The sequence below is a fragment of the Centroberyx gerrardi genome, chromosome 3 (assembly GCF_048128805.1).
Source record: "Centroberyx gerrardi isolate f3 chromosome 3, fCenGer3.hap1.cur.20231027, whole genome shotgun sequence".
Classification (NCBI taxonomy): domain Eukaryota; kingdom Metazoa; phylum Chordata; class Actinopteri; order Beryciformes; family Berycidae; genus Centroberyx; species Centroberyx gerrardi.
In genome coordinates, this window is record NC_135999.1 from 37,556,222 (window position 1) to 37,581,336 (window position 25,115).

Sequence of the window (25,115 nt, forward strand, 5' to 3'; positions counted from 1 at the left end):
TCAGAGGTCAAATCTGTTCTGTATATTTAGCCTGGTCTTTCAGGCTAGCATGATCTGATTTACTGGAGTGACACCTCAATTTAAAGCTCAGATTCAGACCTTTTCATAGAGTCCAACATTGTTAATTTTAAACCTTCTGGTGGCTAGCAGCACACTGATGAATTATGGTTATATTCAACTGTTTTTAAAAGGCCTGCAGCCAACTGGTTTTATATTCTAACTTATCCTCCTGTATTTCTGGTAAACCTGCTTCAAATCAAACATGTTGCACATCAAATTAAAGCTTAGGTTCTCTTCTTTCCAACAATTGTTGGCTTTCCATCATAGCACAACCTGGCTGCTTAAAATCAGACATTTAGTGTGGTCAATACCAGACAACTTTCAGAGCTGGGTCAGAGGTCAAATCTGTTCTGTATATTTAGCCTGGTCTTTCAGGCTAGCATGATCTGATTTACTGGAGTGACACCTCAATTTAAAGCTCAGATTCAGACCTTTTCATAGAGTCCAACATTGTTCATTTTAAAACTTCTGGTGGCTAGCAGCACACTGATGAATTATGGTTATATTCAGCAGTTTTTAAAAGGCCTGCAGCCAACTGGTTTTATATTCTAACTTATCCTCCTGTATTTCTGGTAAACCTGCTTCAAATAAAACATGTTGCACATCAAATTAAAGCTTAGGTTCTCTTCTTTCCATCATTTGTTGGCTTTCCATCCTATCACAACCTGGCTGCTTAAAATCAGACATTTAGTGTGGTCAATACCAGACAGCTTTCAGAGCTGGGTCAGAGGTCAAATCTGTTCTGTATATTTAGCCTGGTCTTTCAGGCTAGCATGATCTGATTTACTGGAGTGACACCTCAATGTAAAGCTCAGATTCAGACCTTTTCATAGAGTCCAACATTGTTCATTTTAAAACTTCTGGTGGCTAGCAGCACACTGATGAATTATGGTTATATTCAGCATTTTTTAAAAGGCCTGCAGCCAACTGGTTTTATATTCTAACTTATCCTCCTGTATTTCTGGTAAACCTGCTTCAAATAAAACATGTTGCACATCAAATTAAAGCTTAGGTTCTCTTCTTTCCATCAATTGTTGGCTTTCCATCCTATCACAACCTGGCTGCTTAAAATCAGACATTTAGTGTGGTCAATACCACACAGCTTTCAGAGCTGGGTCAGAGGTCAAATCTGTTCTGTATATTTAGCCTGGTCTTTCAGGCTAGCATGATCTGATTTACTGGAGTGACACCTCAATTTAAAGCTCAGATTCAGACCTTTTCATAGAGTCCAACATTGTTCATTTTAAATCTTCTGGTGGCTAGCAGCACACTGATGAATTATGGTTATATTCAACTGTCTTTAAAAGGCCTGCAGCCAACTGGTTTTATATTCTAACTTATCCTCCTGTATTTCTGGTAAACCTGCTTCAAATCAAACATGTTGCACATCAAATTAAAGCTTAGGTTCTCTTCTTTCCATCAATTGTTGGCTTTCCATCCTATCACAACCTGGCTGCTTAAAATCAGACATTTAGTGTGGTCAATACCACACAGCTTTCAGAGCTTGGTCAGGGGTCAAATCTGTTCTGTATATTTAGCCTGGTCTTTCAGGCTAGCATGATCTGATTTACTGGAGTGATACCTCAATTTAAAGCTCAGATTCAGACCTTTTCATAGAGTCCAACATTGTTCATTTTAAACCTTCTGGTGGCTAGCAGCACACTGATGAATTATCGTTATATTCAAATGTTTTTAAAAGGCCTGCAGCCAACTGGTTTTATATTCTAACTTATCCTCCTGTATTTCTGGTAAACCTGCTTCAAATCAAACATGTTGCACATCAAATTAAAGCTTAGGTTCTCTTCTTTCCAACAATTGTTGGCTTTCCATCATAGCACAACCTGCCTGCTTAAAATCAGACATTTAGTGTGGTCAATACCAGACAGCTTTCAGAGCTGGGTCAGAGGTCAAATCTGTTCTGTATATTTAGCCTGGTCTTTCAGGCTAGCATGATCTGATTTACTGAAGTGACACCTCAATTTAAAGCTCAGATTCAGACCTTTTCATAGAGTCCAACATTGTTCATTTTAAACCTTCTGGTGGCTAGCAGCACACTGATGAATTATTGTTATATTCAACTGTTTTTAAAAGGCCTGCAGCCAACTGGTTTTATATTCTAACTTATCCTCCTGTATTTCTGGTAAACCTGCTTCAAATCAAACATGTTGCACATCAAATTAAAGCTTAGGTTCTCTTCTTTCCAACAATTGTTGGCTTTCCATCATAGCACAACCTGCCTGCTTAAAATCAGACATTTAGTGTGGTCAATACCAGACAGCTTTCAGAGCTGGGTCAGAGGTCAAATCTGTTCTGTATATTTAGCCTGGTCTTTCAGGCTAGCATAATCTGATTTACTGGAGTGATACCTCAATTTAAAGCTCAGATTCAGACCTTTTCATAGAGTCCAACATTGTTCATTTTAAACCTTCTGGTGGCTAGCAGCACACTGATGAATGATGGTTATATTCAAGTGTTTTTAAAAGGCCTGCAGCCAACTGGTTTTATATTCTAACTTATCCTCCTGTATTTCTGGTAAACCTGCTTCAAATCAAACATGTTGCACATCAAATTAAAGCTTAGGTTCTCTTCTTTCCAACAATTGTTGGCTTTCCATCATAGCACAACCTGCCTGCTTAAAATCAGACATTTAGTGTGGTCAATACCAGACAGCTTTCAGAGCTGGGTCAGAGGTCAAATCTGTTCTGTATATTTAGCCTGGTCTTTCAGGCTAGCATAATCTGATTTACTGGAGTGACACCTCAATTTAAAGCTCAGATTCAGACCTTTTCATAGAGTCCAACATTGTTCATTTTAAACCTTCTGGTGGCTAGCAGCACACTGATGAATTATGGTTATATTCAAGTGTTTTTAAAAGGCCTGCAGCCAACTGGTTTTATATTCTAACTTATCCTCCTGTATTTCTGGTAAACCTGCTTCAAATCAAACATGTTGCACATCAAATTAAAGCTTAGGTTCTCTTCTCTCCATCAATTGTTGGCTTTCCATCCTATCACAACCTGGCTGCTAAAAATCAGACATTTAGTGTGGTCAATACCAGACAGCTTTCAGAGCTGGGTCAGAGGTCAAATCTGTTCTGTATATTTAGCCTGGTCTTTCAGGCTAGCATGATCTGATTTACTGAAGTGACACCTCAATTTAAAGCTCAGATTCAGACCTTTTCATAGAGTCCAACATTGTTAATTTTAAACCTTCTGGTGGCTAGCAGCACACTGATGAATTATGGTTATATTCAACTGTTTTTAAAAGGCCTGCAGCCAACTGGTTTTATATTCTAACTTATCCTCCTGTATTTCTGGTAAACCTGCTTCAAATCAAACATGTTGCACATCAAATTAAAGCTTAGGTTCTCTTCTTTCCATCAATTGTTGGCTTTCCATCCTATCACAACCTGGCTGCTTAAAATCAGACATTTAGTGTGGTCAATACCACACAGCTTTCAGAGCTTGGTCAGGGGTCAAATCTGTTCTGTATATTTAGCCTGGTCTTTCAGGCTAGCATGATCTGATTTACTGGAGTGATACCTCAATTTAAAGCTCAGATTCAGTACTTTTCATAGAGTCCAACATTGTTCATTTTAAACCTTCTGGTGGCTAGCAGCACACTGATGAATTATGGTTATATTCAAGTGTTTTTAAAAGGCCTGCAGCCAACTGGTTTTATATTCTAACTTATCCTCCTGTATTTCTGGTAAACCTGCTTCAAATCAAACATGTTGCACATCAAATTAAAGCTTAGGTTCTCTTCTCTCCATCAATTGTTGGCTTTCCATCCTATCACAACCTGGCTGCTTAAAATCAGACATTTAGTGTGGTCAATACCAGACAGCTTTCAGAGCTGGGTCAGAGGTCAAATCTGTTCTGTATATTTAGCCTGGTCTTTCAGGCTAGCATGATCTGATTTACTGAAGTGACACCTCAATTTAAAGCTCAGATTCAGACCTTTTCATAGAGTCCAACATTGTTAATTTTAAACCTTCTGGTGGCTAGCAGCACACTGATGAATTATGGTTATATTCAACTGTTTTTAAAAGGCCTGCAGCCAACTGGTTTTATATTCTAACTTATCCTCCTGTATTTCTGGTAAACCTGCTTCAAATCAAACATGTTGCACATCAAATTAAAGCTTAGGTTCTCTTCTCTCCATCAATTGTTGGCTTTCCATCCTATCACAACCTGGCTGCTTAAAATCAGACATTTAGTGTGGTCAATACCAGACAGCTTTCAGAGCTGGGTCAGAGGTCAAATCTGTTCTGTATATTTAGCCTGGTCTTTCAGGCTAGCATGATCTGATTTACTGAAGTGACACCTCAATTTAAAGCTCAGATTCAGACCTTTTCATAGATTCCAACATTGTTAATTTTAAACCTTCTGGTGGCTAGCAGCACACTGATGAATTATGGTTATATTCAACTGTTTTTAAAAGGCCTGCAGCCAACTGGTTTTATATTCTAACTTATCCTCCTGTATTTCTGGTAAACCTGCTTCAAATCAAACATGTTGCACATCAAATTAAAGCTTAGGTTCTCTTCTTTCCATCAATTGTTGGCTTTCCATCCTATCACAACCTGGCTGCTTAAAATCAGACATTTAGTGTGGTCAATACCACACAGCTTTCAGAGCTTGGTCAGGGGTCAAATCTGTTCTGTATATTTAGCCTGGTCTTTCAGGCTAGCATGATCTGATTTACTGGAGTGATACCTCAATTTAAAGCTCAGATTCAGACCTTTTCATAGAGTCCAACATTGTTCATTTTAAACCTTCTGGTGGCTAGCAGCACACTGATGAATTATCGTTATATTCAAATGTTTTTAAAAGGCCTGCAGCCAACTGGTTTTATATTCTAACTTATCCTCCTGTATTTCTGGTAAACCTGCTTCAAATCAAACATGTTGCACATCAAATTAAAGCTTAGGTTCTCTTCTTTCCAACAATTGTTGGCTTTCCATCATAGCACAACCTGCCTGCTTAAAATCAGACATTTAGTGTGGTCAATACCAGACAGCTTTCAGAGCTGGGTCAGAGGTCAAATCTGTTCTGTATATTTAGCCTGGTCTTTCAGGCTAGCATGATCTGATTTACTGAAGTGACACCTCAATTTAAAGCTCAGATTCAGACCTTTTCATAGAGTCCAACATTGTTCATTTTAAACCTTCTGGTGGCTAGCAGCACACTGATGAATTATTGTTATATTCAACTGTTTTTAAAAGGCCTGCAGCCAACTGGTTTTATATTCTAACTTATCCTCCTGTATTTCTGGTAAACCTGCTTCAAATCAAACATGTTGCACATCAAATTAAAGCTTAGGTTCTCTTCTTTCCAACAATTGTTGGCTTTCCATCATAGCACAACCTGGCTGCTTAAAATCAGACATTTAGTGTGGTCAATACCAGACAGCTTTCAGAGCTGGGTCAGAGGTCAAATCTGTTCTGTATATTTAGCCTGGTCTTTCAGGCTAGCATAATCTGATTTACTGGAGTGATACCTCAATTTAAAGCTCAGATTCAGACCTTTTCATAGAGTCCAACATTGTTCATTTTAAACCTTCTGGTGGCTAGCAGCACACTGATGAATGATGGTTATATTCAAGTGTTTTTAAAAGGCCTGCAGCCAACTGGTTTTATATTCTAACTTATCCTCCTGTATTTCTGGTAAACCTGCTTCAAATCAAACATGTTGCACATCAAATTAAAGCTTAGGTTCTCTTCTTTCCAACAATTGTTGGCTTTCCATCATAGCACAACCTGCCTGCTTAAAATCAGACATTTAGTGTGGTCAATACCAGACAGCTTTCAGAGCTGGGTCAGAGGTCAAATCTGTTCTGTATATTTAGCCTGGTCTTTCAGGCTAGCATAATCTGATTTACTGGAGTGACACCTCAATTTAAAGCTCAGATTCAGACCTTTTCATAGAGTCCAACATTGTTCATTTTAAACCTTCTGGTGGCTAGCAGCACACTGATGAATTATGGTTATATTCAAGTGTTTTTAAAAGGCCTGCAGCCAACTGGTTTTATATTCTAACTTATCCTCCTGTATTTCTGGTAAACCTGCTTCAAATCAAACATGTTGCACATCAAATTAAAGCTTAGGTTCTCTTCTCTCCATCAATTGTTGGCTTTCCATCCTATCACAACCTGGCTGCTAAAAATCAGACATTTAGTGTGGTCAATACCAGACAGCTTTCAGAGCTGGGTCAGAGGTCAAATCTGTTCTGTATATTTAGCCTGGTCTTTCAGGCTAGCATGATCTGATTTACTGAAGTGACACCTCAATTTAAAGCTCAGATTCAGACCTTTTCATAGAGTCCAACATTGTTAATTTTAAACCTTCTGGTGGCTAGCAGCACACTGATGAATTATGGTTATATTCAACTGTTTTTAAAAGGCCTGCAGCCAACTGGTTTTATATTCTAACTTATCCTCCTGTATTTCTGGTAAACCTGCTTCAAATCAAACATGTTGCACATCAAATTAAAGCTTAGGTTCTCTTCTTTCCATCAATTGTTGGCTTTCCATCCTATCACAACCTGGCTGCTTAAAATCAGACATTTAGTGTGGTCAATACCACACAGCTTTCAGAGCTTGGTCAGGGGTCAAATCTGTTCTGTATATTTAGCCTGGTCTTTCAGGCTAGCATGATCTGATTTACTGGAGTGATACCTCAATTTAAAGCTCAGATTCAGTACTTTTCATAGAGTCCAACATTGTTCATTTTAAACCTTCTGGTGGCTAGCAGCACACTGATGAATTATGGTTATATTCAAGTGTTTTTAAAAGGCCTGCAGCCAACTGGTTTTATATTCTAACTTATCCTCCTGTATTTCTGGTAAACCTGCTTCAAATCAAACATGTTGCACATCAAATTAAAGCTTAGGTTCTCTTCTCTCCATCAATTGTTGGCTTTCCATCCTATCACAACCTGGCTGCTTAAAATCAGACATTTAGTGTGGTCAATACCAGACAGCTTTCAGAGCTGGGTCAGAGGTCAAATCTGTTCTGTATATTTAGCCTGGTCTTTCAGGCTAGCATGATCTGATTTACTGAAGTGACACCTCAATTTAAAGCTCAGATTCAGACCTTTTCATAGAGTCCAACATTGTTAATTTTAAACCTTCTGGTGGCTAGCAGCACACTGATGAATTATGGTTATATTCAACTGTTTTTAAAAGGCCTGCAGCCAACTGGTTTTATATTCTAACTTATCCTCCTGTATTTCTGGTAAACCTGCTTCAAATCAAACATGTTGCACATCAAATTAAAGCTTAGGTTCTCTTCTCTCCATCAATTGTTGGCTTTCCATCCTATCACAACCTGGCTGCTTAAAATCAGACATTTAGTGTGGTCAATACCAGACAGCTTTCAGAGCTGGGTCAGAGGTCAAATCTGTTCTGTATATTTAGCCTGGTCTTTCAGGCTAGCATGATCTGATTTACTGAAGTGACACCTCAATTTAAAGCTCAGATTCAGACCTTTTCATAGATTCCAACATTGTTAATTTTAAACCTTCTGGTGGCTAGCAGCACACTGATGAATTATGGTTATATTCAACTGTTTTTAAAAGGCCTGCAGCCAACTGGTTTTATATTCTATCTTATCCTCCTGTATTTCTGGTAAACCTGCTTCAAATCAAACATGTTGCACATCAAATTAAAGCTTAGGTTCTCTTCTTTCCATCAATTGTTGGCTTTCCATCCTATCACAACCTGGCTGCTTAAAATCAGACATTTAGTGTGGTCAATACCACACAGCTTTCAGAGCTTGGTCAGGGGTCAAATCTGTTCTGTATATTTAGCCTGGTCTTTCAGGCTAGCATGATCTGATTTACTGGAGTGATACCTCAATTTAAAGCTCAGATTCAGACCTTTTCATAGAGTCCAACATTGTTCATTTTAAACCTTCTGGTGGCTAGCAGCACACTGATGAATTATCGTTATATTCAACTGTTTTTAAAAGGCCTGCAGCCAACTGGTTTTATATTCTAACTTATCCTCCTGTATTTCTGGTAAACCTGCTTCAAATCAAACATGTTGCACATCAAATTAAAGCTTAGGTTCTCTTCTTTCCAACAATTGTTGGCTTTCCATCATAGCACAACCTGCCTGCTTAAAATCAGACATTTAGTGTGGTCAATACCAGACAGCTTTCAGAGCTGGGTCAGAGGTCAAATCTGTTCTGTATATTTAGCCTGGTCTTTCAGGCTAGCATAATCTGATTTACTGGAGTGACACCTCAATTTAAAGCTCAGATTCAGACCTTTTCATAGAGTCCAACATTGTTCATTTTAAACCTTCTGGTGGCTAGCAGCACACTGATGAATTATGGTTATATTCAAGTGTTTTTAAAAGGCCTGCAGCCAACTGGTTTTATATTCTAACTTATCCTCCTGTATTTCTGGTAAACCTGCTTCAAATCAAACATGTTGCACATCAAATTAAAGCTTAGGTTCTCTTCTCTCCATCAATTGTTGGCTTTCCATCCTATCACAACCTGGCTGCTTAAAATCAGACATTTAGTGTGGTCAATACCAGACAGCTTTCAGAGCTGGGTCAGAGGTCAAATCTGTTCTGTATATTTAGCCTGGTCTTTCAGGCTAGCATGATCTGATTTACTGAAGTGACACCTCAATTTAAAGCTCAGATTCAGACCTTTTCATAGAGTCCAACATTGTTAATTTTAAACCTTCTGGTGGCTAGCAGCACACTGATGAATTATGGTTATATTCAACTGTTTTTAAAAGGCCTGCAGCCAACTGGTTTTATATTCTAACTTATCCTCCTGTATTTCTGGTAAACCTGCTTCAAATCAAACATGTTGCACATCAAATTAAAGCTTAGGTTCTCTTCTTTCCATCAATTGTTGGCTTTCCATCCTATCACAACCTGGCTGCTTAAAATCAGACATTTAGTGTGGTCAATACCACACAGCTTTCAGAGCTTGGTCAGGGGTCAAATCTGTTCTGTATATTTAGCCTGGTCTTTCAGGCTAGCATGATCTGATTTACTGGAGTGATACCTCAATTTAAAGCTCAGATTCAGACCTTTTCATAGAGTCCAACATTGTTAATTTTAAACCTTCTGGTGGCTAGCAGCACACTGATGAATTATGGTTATATTCAACTGTTTTTAAAAGGCCTGCAGCCAACTGGTTTTATATTCTAACTTATCCTCCTGTATTTCTGGTAAACCTGCTTCAAATCAAACATGTTGCACATCAAATTAAAGCTTAGGTTCTCTTCTTTCCATCAATTGTTGGCTTTCCATCCTATCACAACCTGGCTGCTTAAAATCAGACATTTAGTGTGGTCAATACCACACAGCTTTCAGAGCTTGGTCAGGGGTCAAATCTGTTCTGTATATTTAGCCTGGTCTTTCAGGCTAGCATGATCTGATTTACTGGAGTGATACCTCAATTTAAAGCTCAGATTCAGACCTTTTCATAGAGTCCAACATTGTTCATTTTAAACCTTCTGGTGGCTAGCAGCACACTGATGAATTATGGTTATATTCAACTGTTTTTAAAAGGCCTGCAGCCAACTGGTTTTATATTCTAACTTATCCTCCTGTATTTCTGGTAAACCTGCTTCAAATCAAACATGTTGCACATCAAATTAAAGCTTAGGTTCTCTTCTTTCCATCAATTGTTGGCTTTCCATCCTATCACAACCTGGCTGCTTAAAATCAGACATTTAGTGTGGTCAATACCACACAGCTTTCAGAGCTTGGTCAGGGGTCAAATCTGTTCTGTATATTTAGCCTGGTCTTTCAGGCTAGCATGATCTGATTTACTGGAGTGATACCTCAATTTAAAGCTCAGATTCAGACCTTTTCATAGAGTCCAACATTGTTCATTTTAAACCTTCTGTTGGCTAGCAGCACACTGATGAATTATCGTTATATTCAACTGTTTTTAAAAGGCCTGCAGCCAACTGGTTTTATATTCTAACTTATCCTCCTGTATTTCTGGTAAACCTGCTTCAAATCAAACATGTTGCACATCAAATTAAAGCTTAGGTTCTCTTCTTTCCATCAATTTTCGGCTTTCCATCATAGCACAACCTGGCTGCTTAAAATCAGACATTTAGTGTGGTCAATACCAGACAGCTTTCAGAGCTGGGTCAGAGGTCAAATCTGTTCTGTATATTTAGCCTGGTCTTTCAGGCTAGCATGATCTGATTTACTGGAGTGACACCTCAATTTAAAGCTCAGATTCAGACCTTTTCATAGAGTCCAACATTGTTCATTTTAAACCTTCTGGTGGCTAGCAGCACACTGATGAATTATGGTTATATTCAACTGTTTTTAAAAGGCCTGCAGCCAACTGGTTTTATATTCTAACTTATCCTCCTGTATTTCTGGTAAACCTGCTTCAAATCAAACATGTTGCACATCAAATTAAAGCTTAGGTTCTCTTCTTTCCATCAATTTTCGGCTTTCCATCATAGCACAACCTGGCTGCTTAAAATCAGACATTTAGTGTGGTCAATACCAGACAGCTTTCAGAGCTGGGTCAGAGGTCAAATCTGTTCTGTATATTTAGCCTGGTCTTTCAGGCTAGCATGATCTGATTTACTGGAGTGACACCTCAATTTAAAGCTCAGATTCAGACCTTTTCATAGACTCCAACATTGTTCATTTTAAACCTTCTGGTGGCTAGCAGCACACTGATGAATTATGGTTATATTCAGCTGTTTTTAAAAGGCCTGCAGCCAACTGGTTTTATATTCTAAAGTATCCTCCTGTATTTCTGGTAAACCTGCTTCAAATCAAACATGTTGCACATCAAATTAAAGCTTAGGTTCTCTTCTTTCCATCAATTGTTGGCTTTCCATCATAGCACAACCTGCCTGCTTAAAATCAGACATTTAGTGTGGTCAATACCACACAGCTTTCAGAGCTGGGTCAGAGGTCAAATCTGTTCTGTATATTTAGCCTGGTCTTTCAGGCTAGCATGACCTGATTTACTGGAGTGACACCTCAATTTAAAGCTCAGATTCAGACCTTTTCATAGAGTCCAACATTGTTCATTTTAAACCTTCTGGTGGCTAGCAGCACACTGATGAATTATGGTTATATTCAACTGTTTTTAAAAGGCCTGCAGCCAACTGGTTTTATATTCTAACTTATCCTCCTGTATTTCTGGTAAACCTGCTTCAAATCAAACATGTTGCACATCAAATTAAAGCTTAGGTTCTCTTCTTTCCATCAATTTTCGGCTTTCCATCATAGCACAACCTGGCTGCTTAAAATCAGACATTTAGTGTGGTCAATACCAGACAGCTTTCAGAGCTGGGTCAGAGGTCAAATCTGTTCTGTATATTTAGCCTGGTCTTTCAGGCTAGCATGATCTGATTTACTGGAGTGACACCTCAATTTAAAGCTCAGATTCAGACCTTTTCATAGAGTCCAATATTGTTGATTTTAAACCTTCTGGTGGCTAGCAGCACACTGATGAATTATGGTTACATTCAGCTGTTTTTAAAAGGCCTGCAGCCAACTGGTTTTATATTCTAACTTATCCTCCTGTATTTCTGGTAAACCTGCTTCAAATCAAACATGTTGCACATCAAATTAAAGCTTAGGTTCTCTTCTTTCCATCAATTGTTGGCTTTCCATCCTATCACAACCTGGCTGCTTAAAATCAGACATTTAGTGTGGTCAATACCACACAGCTTTCAGAGCTTGGTCAGAGGTCAAATCTGTTCTGTATATTTAGCCTGGTCTTTCAGGCTAGCATGATCTGATTTACTGGAGTGACACCTCAATTTAAAGCTCAGATTCAGACCTTTTCATAGAGTCCAACATTGTTCATTTTAAACCTTCTGGTGGCTAGCAGCACACTGATGAATTATGGTTATATTCAAGTGTTTTTAAAAGGCCTGCAGCCAACTGGTTTTATATTCTAACTTATCCTCCTGTATTTCTGGTAAACCTGCTTCAAATCAAACATGTTGCACATCAAATTAAAGCTTAGGTTCTCTTCTTTCCATCAATTTTCGGCTTTCCATCATAGCACAACCTGGCTGCTTAAAATCAGACATTTAGTGTGGTCAATACCAGACAGCTTTCAGAGCTGGGTCAGAGGTCAAATCTGTTCTGTATATTTAGCCTGGTCTTTCAGGCTAGCATGATCTGATTTACTGGAGTGACACCTCAATTTAAAGCTCAGATTCAGACCTTTTCATAGAGTCCAACATTGTTCATTTTAAACCTTCTGGTGGCTAGCAGCACACTGATGAATTATGGTTATATTCAAGTGTTTTTAAAAGGCCTGCAGCCAACTGGTTTTATATTCTAACTTATCCTCCTGTATTTCTGGTAAACCTGCTTCAAATCAAACATGTTGCACATCAAATTAAAGCTTAGGTTCTCTTCTTTCCAACAATTGTTGGCTTTCCATCATAGCACAACCTGCCTGCTTAAAATCAGACATTTACTGTGGTCAATACCAGACAGCTTTCAGAGCTGGGTCAGAGGTCAAATCTGTTCTGTATATTTAGCCTGGTCTTTCAGGCTAGCATAATCTGATTTACTGGAGTGATACCTCAATTTAAAGCTCAGATTCAGACCTTTTCATAGAGTCCAACATTGTTGATTTTAAACCTTCTGGTGGCTAGCAGCACACTGATGAATTATCGTTATATTCAACTGTTTTTAAAAGGCCTGCAGCCAACTGGTTTTATATTCTACCTTATCCTCCTGTATTTCTGGTAAACCTGCTTCAAATCAAACATGTTGCACATCAAATTAAAGCTTAGGTTCTCTTCTTTCCAACAATTGTTGGCTTTCCATCATAGCACAACCTGCCTGCTTAAAATCCGACATTTAGTGTGGTCAATACCAGACAGCTTTCAGAGCTGGGTCAGAGGTCAAATCTGTTCTGTATATTTAGCCTGGTCTTTCAGGCTAGCATAATCTGATTTACTGGAGTGACACCTCAATTTAAAGCTCAGATTCAGACCTTTTCATAGAGTCCAACATTGTTCATTTTAAACCTTCTGGTGGCTAGCAGCACACTGATGAATTATGGTTATATTCAAGTGTTTTTAAAAGGCCTGCAGCCAACTGGTTTTATATTCTAACTTATCCTCCTGTATTTCTGGTAAACCTGCTTCAAATCAAACATGTTGCACATCAAATTAAAGCTTAGGTTCTCTTCTCTCCATCAATTGTTGGCTTTCCATCCTATCACAACCTGGCTGCTTAAAATCAGACATTTAGTGTGGTCAATACCAGACAGCTTTCAGAGCTGGGTCAGAGGTCAAATCTGTTCTGTATATTTAGCCTGGTCTTTCAGGCTAGCATGATCTGATTTACTGAAGTGACACCTCAATTTAAAGCTCAGATTCAGACCTTTTCATAGAGTCCAACATTGTTCATTTTAAAACTTCTGGTGGCTAGCAGCACACTGATGAATTATGGTTATATTCAACTGTTTTTAAAAGGCCTGCAGCCAACTGGTTTGATATTCTAACTTATCCTCCTGTATTTCTGGTAAACCTGCTTCAAATCAAACATGTTGCACATCAAATTAAAGCTTAGGTTCTCTTCTTTCCAACAATTGTTGGCTTTCCATCATAGCACAACCTGGCTGCTTAAAATCAGACATTTAGTGTGGTCAATACCAGACAGCTTTCAGAGCTGGGTCAGAGGTCAAATCTGTTCTGTATATTTAGCCTGGTCTTTCAGGCTAGCATGATCTGATTTACTGGAGTGACACCTCAATTTAAAGCTCAGATTCAGACCTTTTCATAGACTCCAACATTGTTCATTTTAAACCTTCTGGTGGCTAGCAGCACACTGATGAATTATGGTTATATTCAGCTGTTTTTAAAAGGCCTGCAGCCAACTGGTTTTATATTCTAAAGTATCCTCCTGTATTTCTGGTAAACCTGCTTCAAATCAAACATGTTGCACATCAAATTAAAGCTTAGGTTCTCTTCTTTCCAACAATTGTTGGCTTTCCATCATAGCACAAGCTGGCTGCTTAAAATCAGACATTTAGTGTGGTCAATACCAGACAGCTTTCAGAGCTGGGTCAGAGGTCAAATCTGTTCTATATATTTAGCCTGGTCTTTCAGGCTAGCATGATCTGATTTACTGGAGTGACACCTCAATTTAAAGCTCAGATTCAGACCTTTTCATAGAGTCCAATATTGTTGATTTTAAACCTTCTGGTGGCTAGCAGCACACTGATGAATTATGGTTACATTCAGCTGTTTTTAAAAGGCCTGCAGCCAACTGGTTTTATATTCTAACTTATCCTCCTGTATTTCTGGTAAACCTGCTTCAAATCAAACATGTTGCACATCAAATTAAAGCTTAGGTTCTCTTCTTTCCATCAATTGTTGGCTTTCCATCCTATCACAACCTGGCTGCTTAAAATCAGACATTTAGTGTGGTCAATACCACACAGCTTTCAGAGCTTGGTCAGAGGTCAAATCTGTTCTGTATATTTAGCCTGGTCTTTCAGGCTAGCATGATCTGATTTACTGGAGTGACACCTCAATTTAAAGCTCAGATTCAGACCTTTTCATAGAGTCCAACATTGTTCATTTTAAACCTTCTGGTGGCTAGCAGCACACTGATGAATTATGGTTATATTCAAGTGTTTTTAAAAGGCCTGCAGCCAACTGGTTTTATATTCTAACTTATCCTCCTGTATTTCTGGTAAACCTGCTTCAAATCAAACATGTTGCACATCAAATTAAAGCTTAGGTTCTCTTCTTTCCATCAATTTTCGGCTTTCCATCATAGCACAACCTGGCTGCTTAAAATCAGACATTTAGTGTGGTCAATACCAGACAGCTTTCAGAGCTGGGTCAGAGGTCAAATCTGTTCTGTATATTTAGCCTGGTCTTTCAGGCTAGCATGATCTGATTTACTGGAGTGACACCTCAATTTAAAGCTCAGATTCAGACCTTTTCATAGAGTCCAACATTGTTCATTTTAAACCTTCTGGTGGCTAGCAGCACACTGATGAATTATGGTTATATTCAACTGTTTTTAAAAGGCCTGCAGCCAACTGGTTTTATATTCTAACTTATCCTCCTGTATTTCTGGTAAACCTGCTTCAAATCAAACATGTTGCACATCAAATTAAAGCTTAGGTTCTCTTCTTTCCAACAATTGTTGGCTTTCCATCATAGCACAACCTGCCTGCTTAAAATCAGACATTTACTGTGGTCAATACCAGACAGCTTTCAGAGCTGGGTCAGAGGTCAAATCTGTTCTGTATATTTAGCCTGGTCTTTCAGGCTAGCATAATCTGATTTACTGGAGTGATACCTCAATTTAAAGCTCAGATTCAGACCTTTTCATAGAGTCCAACATTGTTGATTTTAACCCTTCTGGTGGCTAGCAGCACACTGATGAATTATGGTTATATTCAACTGTTTTTAAAAGGCCTGCAGCCAACTGGTTTTATATTCTACCTTATCCTCCTGTATTTCTGGTAAACCTGCTTCAAATCAAACATGTTGCACATCAAATTAAAGCTTAGGTTCTCTTCTTTCCATCAATTGTTGGCTTTCCATCCTATCACAACCTGGCTGCTTAAAATCAGACATTTAGTGTGGTCAATACCACACAGCTTTCAGAGCTTGGTCAGAGGTCAAATCTGTTCTGTATATTTAGCCTGGTCTTTCAGGCTAGCATGATCTGATTTACTGGAGTGACACCTCAATTTAAAGCTCAGATTCAGACCTTTTCATAGAGTCCAACATTGTTCATTTTAAACCTTCTGGTGGCTAGCAGCACACTGATGAATTATGGTTATATTCAAGTGTTTTTAAAAGGCCTGCAGCCAACTGGTTTTATATTCTAACTTATCCTCCTGTATTTCTGGTAAACCTGCTTCAAATCAAACATGTTGCACATCAAATTAAAGCTTAGGTTCTCTTCTTTCCATCAATTTTCGGCTTTCCATCATAGCACAACCTGGCTGCTTAAAATCAGACATTTAGTGTGGTCAATACCAGACAGCTTTCAGAGCTGGGTCAGAGGTCAAATCTGTTCTGTATATTTAGCCTGGTCTTTCAGGCTAGCATGATCTGATTTACTGGAGTGACACCTCAATTTAAAGCTCAGATTCAGACCTTTTCATAGAGTCCAACATTGTTCATTTTAAACCTTCTGGTGGCTAGCAGCACACTGATGAATTATGGTTATATTCAACTGTTTTTAAAAGGCCTGCAGCCAACTGGTTTTATATTCTAACTTATCCTCCTGTATTTCTGGTAAACCTGCTTCAAATCAAACATGTTGCACATCAAATTAAAGCTTAGGTTCTCTTCTTTCCATCAATTTTCGGCTTTCCATCATAGCACAACCTGGCTGCTTAAAATCAGACATTTAGTGTGGTCAATACCAGACAGCTTTCAGAGCTGGGTCAGAGGTCAAATCTGTTCTGTATATTTAGCCTGGTCTTTCAGGCTAGCATGATCTGATTTACTGGAGTGACACCTCAATTTAAAGCTCAGATTCAGACCTTTTCATAGAGTCCAACATTGTTCATTTTAAACCTTCTGGTGGCTAGCAGCACACTGATGAATTATGGTTATATTCAACTGTTTTTAAAAGGCCTGCAGCCAACTGGTTTTATATTCTAACTTATCCTCCTGTATTTCTGGTAAACCTGCTTCAAATCAAACATGTTGCACATCAAATTAAAGCTTAGGTTCTCTTCTTTCCATCAATTTTCGGCTTTCCATCATAGCACAACCTGGCTGCTTAAAATCAGACATTTAGTGTGGTCAATACCAGACAGCTTTCAGAGCTTGGTCAGAGGTCAAATCTGTTCTGTATATTTAGCCTGGTCTTTCAGGCTAGCATGATCTGATTTACTGGAGTGACACCTCAATTTAAAGCTCAGATTCAGACCTTTTCATAGAGTCCAACATTGTTCATTTTAAACCTTCTGGTGGCTAGCAGCACACTGATGAATTATGGTTATATTCAACTGTTTTTAAAAGGCCTGCAGCCAACTGGTTTTATATTCTAACTTATCCTCCTGTATTTCTGGTAAACCTGCTTCAAATCAAACATGTTGCACATCAAATTAAAGCTTAGGTTCTCTTCTTTCCAACAATTGTTGGCTTTCCATCATAGCACAACCTGCCTGCTTAAAATCAGACATTTACTGTGGTCAATACCAGACAGCTTTCAGAGCTGGGTCAGAGGTCAAATCTGTTCTGTATATTTAGCCTGGTCTTTCAGGCTAGCATAATCTGATTTACTGGAGTGATACCTCAATTTAAAGCTCAGATTCAGACCTTTTCATAGAGTCCAACATTGTTCATTTTAAACCTTCTGGTGGCTAGCAGCACACTGATGAATTATGGTTATATTCAACTGTTTTTAAAAGGCCTGCAGCCAACTGGTTTTATATTCTAACTTATCCTCCTGTATTTCTGGTAAACCTGCTTCAAATCAAACATGTTGCACATCAAATTAAAGCTTAGGTTCTCTTCTTTCCATCAATTGTTGGCTTTCCATCCTATCACAACCTGGCTGCTTAAAATCAGACATTTAGTGTGGTCAATACCACACAGCTTTCAGAGCTTGGTCAGAGGTCAAATCTGTTCTGTATATTTAGCCTGGTCTTTCAGGCTAGCATGATCTGATTTACTGGAGTGACACCTCAATTTAAAGCTCAGATTCAGACCTTTTCATAGAGTCCAACATTGTTCATTTTAAACCTTCTGGTGGCTAGCAGCACACTGATGAATTATGGTTATATTCAAGTGTTTTTAAAAGGCCTGCAGCCAACTGGTTTTATATTCTAACTTATCCTCCTGTATTTCTGGTAAACCTGCTTCAAATCAAACATGTTGCACATCAAATTAAAGCTTAGGTTCTCTTCTTTCCATCAATTTTCGGCTTTCCATCATAGCACAACCTGGCTGCTTAAAATCAGACATTTAGTGTGGTCAATACCAGACAGCTTTCAGAGCTGGGTCAGAGGTCAAATCTGTTCTGTATATTTAGCCTGGTCTTTCAGGCTAGCATGATCTGATTTACTGGAGTGACACCTCAATTTAAAGCTCAGATTCAGACCTTTTCATAGAGTCCAACATTGTTCATTTTAAACCTTCTGGTGGCTAGCAGCACACTGATGAATTATGGTTATATTCAACTGTTTTTAAAAGGCCTGCAGCCAACTGGTTTTATATTCTAACTTATCCTCCTGTATTTCTGGTAAACCTGCTTCAAATCAAACATGTTGCACATCAAATTAAAGCTTAGGTTCTCTTCTTTCCAACAATTGTTGGCTTTCCATCATAGCACAACCTGGCTGCTTAAAATCAGACATTTACTGTGGTCAATACCAGACAGCTTTCAGAGCTGGGTCAGAGGTCAAATCTGTTCTGTATATTTAGCCTGGTCTTTCAGGCTAGCATAATCTGATTTACTGGAGTGATACCTCAATTTAAAGCTCAGATTCAGACCTTTTCATAGAGTCCAACATTGTTCATTTTAAACCTTCTGGTGGCTAGCAGCACACTGATGAATTATGGTTATATTCAACTGTTTTTAAAAGGCCTGCAGCCAACTGGTTTTATATTCTAACTTATCCTCCTGTATTTCTGGTAAACCTGCTTCAAATCAAACATGTTGCACATCAAATTAAAGCTTAGGTTCTCTTCTTTCCATCAATTGTTGGCTTTCCATCCTATCACAACCTGGCTGCTTAAAATCAGACATTTAGTGTGGTCAATACCACACAGCTTTCAGAGCTTGGTCAGAGGTCAAATCTGTTCTGTATATTTAGCCTGGTCTTTCAGGCTAGCATGATCTGATTTACTGGAGTGACACCTCAATTTAAAGCTCAGATTCAGACCTTTTCATAGAGTCCAACATTGTTCATTTTAAACCTTCTGGTGGCTAGCAGCACACTGATGAATTATGGTTATATTCAAGTGTTTTTAAAAGGCCTGCAGCCAACTGGTTTTATATTCTAACTTATCCTCCTGTATTTCTGGTAAACCTGCTTCAAATCAAACATGTTGCACATCAAATTAAAGCTTAGGTTCTCTTCTTTCCATCAATTTTCGGCTTTCCATCATAGCACAACCTGGCTGCTTAAAATCAGACATTTAGTGTGGTCAATACCAGACAGCTTTCAGAGCTGGGTCAGAGGTCAAATCTGTTCTGTATATTTAGCCTGGTCTTTCAGGCTAGCATGATCTGATTTACTGGAGTGACACCTCAATTTAAAGCTCAGATTCAGACCTTTTCATAGAGTCCAACATTGTTCATTTTAAACCTTCTGGTGGCTAGCAGCACACTGATGAATTATGGTTATATTCAACTGTCTTTAAAAGGCCTGCAGCCAACTGGTTTTATATTCTAACTTATCCTCCTGTATTTCTGGTAAACCTGCTTCAAATCAAACATGTTGCACATCAAATTAAAGCTTAGGTTCTCTTCTTTCCATCAATTTTCGGCTTTCCATCATAGCACAACCTGGCTGCTTAAAATCAGACATTTAGTGTGGTCAATACCAGACAGCTTTCAGAGCTGGGTCAGAGGTCAAATCTGTTCTGTATATTTAGCCTGGTCTTTCAGGCTAGCATGATCTGATTTACTGGAGTGACACCTCAATTTAAAGCTCAGATTCAGACCTTTTCATAGAGTCCAACATTGTTAATTTTAAACCTTCTGGTGGCTAGCAGCACACTGATGAATTATGGTTATATTCAAGTGTTTTTAAAAGGCCTGCAGCCAACTGGTTTTATATTCTAACTTATCCTCCTGTATTTCTGGTAAACCTGCTTCAAATCAAACATGTTGCACATCAAATTAAAGCTTAGGTTCTCTTCTTTCCAACAATTGTTGGCTTTCCATCATAGCACAACCTGCCTGCTTAAAATCAGACATTTAGTGTGGTCAATACCAGACAGCTTTCAGAGCTGGGTCAGAGGTCAAATCTGTTCTGTATATTTAGCCTGGTCTTTCAGGCTAGCATAATCTGATTTACTGGAGTGATACCTCAATTTAAAGCTCAGATTCAGACCTTTTCATAGAGTCCAACATTGTTCATTTTAAACCTTCTGGTGGCTAGCAGCACACTGATGAATGATGGTTATATTCAAGTGTTTTTAAAAGGCCTGCAGCCAACTGGTTTTATATTCTAACTTATCCTCCTGTATTTCTGGTAAACCTGCTTCAAATCAAACATGTTGCACATCAAATTAAAGCTTAGGTTCTCTTCTTTCCAACAATTGTTGGCTTTCCATCATAGCACAACCTGCCTGCTTAAAATCAGACATTTAGTGTGGTCAATACCAGACAGCTTTCAGAGCTGGGTCAGAGGTCAAATCTGTTCTGTATATTTAGCCTGGTCTTTCAGGCTAGCATAATCTGATTTACTGGAGTGACACCTCAATTTAAAGCTCAGATTCAGACCTTTTCATAGAGTCCAACATTGTTCATTTTAAACCTTCTGGTGGCTAGCAGCACACTGATGAATTATGGTTATATTCAAGTGTTTTTAAAAGGCCTGCAGCCAACTGGTTTTATATTCTAACTTATCCTCCTGTATTTCTGGTAAACCTGCTTCAAATCAAACATGTTGCACATCAAATTAAAGCTTAGGTTCTCTTCTCTCCATCAATTGTTGGCTTTCCATCCTATCACAACCTGGCTGCTTAAAATCAGACATTTAGTGTGGTCAATACCAGACAGCTTTCAGAGCTGGGTCAGAGGTCAAATCTGTTCTGTATATTTAGCCTGGTCTTTCAGGCTAGCATGATCTGATTTACTGAAGTGACACCTCAATTTAAAGCTCAGATTCAGACCTTTTCATAGAGTCCAACATTGTTCATTTTAAACCTTCTGGTGGCTAGCAGCACACTGATGAATTATGGTTATATTCAACTGTTTTTAAAAGGCCTGCAGCCAACTGGTTTTATATTCTAACTTATCCTCCTGTATTTCTGGTAAACCTGCTTCAAATCAAACATGTTGCACATCAAATTAAAGCTTAGGTTCTCTTCTTTCCAACAATTGTTGGCTTTCCATCATAGCACAACCTGCCTGCTTAAAATCAGACATTTACTGTGGTCAATACCAGACAGCTTTCAGAGCTGGGTCAGAGGTCAAATCTGTTCTGTATATTTAGCCTGGTCTTTCAGGCTAGCATAATCTGATTTACTGGAGTGATACCTCAATTTAAAGCTCAGATTCAGACCTTTTCATAGAGTCCAACATTGTTCATTTTAAACCTTCTGGTGGCTAGCAGCACACTGATGAATTATGGTTATATTCAACTGTTTTTAAAAGGCCTGCAGCCAACTGGTTTTATATTCTAACTTATCCTCCTGTATTTCTGGTAAACCTGCTTCAAATCAAACATGTTGCACATCAAATTAAAGCTTAGGTTCTCTTCTTTCCATCAATTGTTGGCTTTCCATCCTATCACAACCTGGCTGCTTAAAATCAGACATTTAGTGTGGTCAATACCAGACAGCTTTCAGAGCTGGGTCAGAGGTCAAATCTGTTCTGTATATTTAGCCTGGTCTTTCAGGCTAGCATGATCTGATTTACTGAAGTGACACCTCAATTTAAAGCTCAGATTCAGACCTTTTCATAGAGTCCAACATTGTTCATTTTAACCCTTCTGGTGGCTAGCAGCACACTGATGAATTATGGTTATATTCAACTGTTTTTAAAAGGCCTGCAGCCAACTGGTTTTATATTCTAACTTATCCTCCTGTATTTCTGGTAAACCTGCTTCAAATCAAACATGTTGCACATCAAATTAAAGCTTAGGTTCTCTTCTTTCCATCAATTGTTGGCTTTCCATCCTATCACAACCTGGCTGCTTAAAATCAGACATTTAGTGTGGTCAATACCAGACAGCTTTCAGAGCTGGGTCAGAGGTCAAATCTGTTCTGTATATTTAGCCTGGTCTTTCAGGCTAGCATGATCTGATTTACTGAAGTGACACCTCAATTTAAAGCTCAGATTCAGACCTTTTCATAGAGTCCAACATTGTTCATTTTAAACCTTCTGGTGGCTAGCAGCACACTGATGAATTATGGTTATATTCAAGTGTTTTTAAAAGGCCTGCAGCCAACTGGTTTTATATTCTAACTTATCCTCCTGTATTTCTGGTAAACCTGCTTCAAATCAAACATGTTGCACATCAAATTAAAGCTTAGGTTCTCTTCTTTCCATCAATTTTCGGCTTTCCATCATAGCACAACCTGGCTGCTTAAAATCAGACATTTAGTGTGGTCAATACCAGACAGCTTTCAGAGCTGGGTCAGAGGTCAAATCTGTTCTGTATATTTAGCCTGGTCTTTCAGGCTAGCATGATCTGATTTACTGGAGTGACACCTCAATTTAAAGCTCAGATTCAGACCTTTTCATAGAGTCCAACATTGTTCATTTTAAACCTTCTGGTGGCTAGCAGCACACTGATGAATTATGGTTATATTCAACTGTTTTTAAAAGGCCTGCAGCCAACTGGTTTTATATTCTAACTTATCCTCCTGTATTTCTGGTAAACCTGCTTCAAATCAAACATGTTGCACATCAAATTAAAGCTTAGGTTCTCTTCTTTCCATCAATTTTCGGCTTTCCATCATAGCACAACCTGGCTGCTTAAAATCAGACATTTAGTGTGGTCAATACCAGACAGCTTTCAGAGCTGGGTCAGAGGTCAAATCTGTTCTGTATATTTAGCCTGGTCTTTCAGGCTAGCATGATCTGATTTACTGGAGTGACACCTCAATTTAAAGCTCAGATTCAGACCTTTTCATAGAGTCCAACATTGTTCATTTTAAACCTTCTGGTGGCTAGCAGCACACTGATGAATTATGGTTATATTCAACTGTTTTTAAAAGGCCTGCAGCCAACTGGTTTTATATTCTAACTTATCCTCCTGTATTTCTGGTAAACCTGCTTCAAATCAAACATGTTGCACATCAAATTAAAGCTTAGGTTCTCTTCTTTCCATCAATTTTCGGCTTTCCATCATAGCACAACCTGGCTGCTTAAAATCAGACATTTAGTGTGGTCAATACCAGACAGCTTTCAGAGCTTGGTCAGAGGTCAAATCTGTTCTGTATATTTAGCCTGGTCTTTCAGGCTAGCATGATCTGATTTACTGGAGTGACACCTCAATTTAAAGCTCAGATTCAGACCTTTTCATAGAGTCCAACATTGTTCATTTTAAACCTTCTGGTGGCTAGCAGCACACTGATGAATTATGGTTATATTCAACTGTTTTTAAAAGGCCTGCAGCCAACTGGTTTTATATTCTAACTTATCCTCCTGTATTTCTGGTAAACCTGCTTCAAATCAAACATGTTGCACATCAAATTAAAGCTTAGGTTCTCTTCTTTCCAACAATTGTTGGCTTTCCATCATAGCACAACCTGCCTGCTTAAAATCAGACATTTACTGTGGTCAATACCAGACAGCTTTCAGAGCTGGGTCAGAGGTCAAATCTGTTCTGTATATTTAGCCTGGTCTTTCAGGCTAGCATAATCTGATTTACTGGAGTGATACCTCAATTTAAAGCTCAGATTCAGACCTTTTCATAGAGTCCAACATTGTTCATTTTAAACCTTCTGGTGGCTAGCAGCACACTGATGAATTATGGTTATATTCAACTGTTTTTAAAAGGCCTGCAGCCAACTGGTTTTATATTCTAACTTATCCTCCTGTATTTCTGGTAAACCTGCTTCAAATCAAACATGTTGCACATCAAATTAAAGCTTAGGTTCTCTTCTTTCCATCAATTGTTGGCTTTCCATCCTATCACAACCTGGCTGCTTAAAATCAGACATTTAGTGTGGTCAATACCACACAGCTTTCAGAGCTTGGTCAGAGGTCAAATCTGTTCTGTATATTTAGCCTGGTCTTTCAGGCTAGCATGATCTGATTTACTGGAGTGACACCTCAATTTAAAGCTCAGATTCAGACCTTTTCATAGAGTCCAACATTGTTCATTTTAAACCTTCTGGTGGCTAGCAGCACACTGATGAATTATGGTTATATTCAAGTGTTTTTAAAAGGCCTGCAGCCAACTGGTTTTATATTCTAACTTATCCTCCTGTATTTCTGGTAAACCTGCTTCAAATCAAACATGTTGCACATCAAATTAAAGCTTAGGTTCTCTTCTTTCCATCAATTTTCGGCTTTCCATCATAGCACAACCTGGCTGCTTAAAATCAGACATTTAGTGTGGTCAATACCAGACAGCTTTCAGAGCTGGGTCAGAGGTCAAATCTGTTCTGTATATTTAGCCTGGTCTTTCAGGCTAGCATGATCTGATTTACTGGAGTGACACCTCAATTTAAAGCTCAGATTCAGACCTTTTCATAGAGTCCAACATTGTTCATTTTAAACCTTCTGGTGGCTAGCAGCACACTGATGAATTATGGTTATATTCAACTGTTTTTAAAAGGCCTGCAGCCAACTGGTTTTATATTCTAACTTATCCTCCTGTATTTCTGGTAAACCTGCTTCAAATCAAACATGTTGCACATCAAATTAAAGCTTAGGTTCTCTTCTTTCCAACAATTGTTGGCTTTCCATCATAGCACAACCTGGCTGCTTAAAATCAGACATTTACTGTGGTCAATACCAGACAGCTTTCAGAGCTGGGTCAGAGGTCAAATCTGTTCTGTATATTTAGCCTGGTCTTTCAGGCTAGCATAATCTGATTTACTGGAGTGATACCTCAATTTAAAGCTCAGATTCAGACCTTTTCATAGAGTCCAACATTGTTCATTTTAAACCTTCTGGTGGCTAGCAGCACACTGATGAATTATGGTTATATTCAACTGTTTTTAAAAGGCCTGCAGCCAACTGGTTTTATATTCTAACTTATCCTCCTGTATTTCTGGTAAACCTGCTTCAAATCAAACATGTTGCACATCAAATTAAAGCTTAGGTTCTCTTCTTTCCATCAATTGTTGGCTTTCCATCCTATCACAACCTGGCTGCTTAAAATCAGACATTTAGTGTGGTCAATACCACACAGCTTTCAGAGCTTGGTCAGAGGTCAAATCTGTTCTGTATATT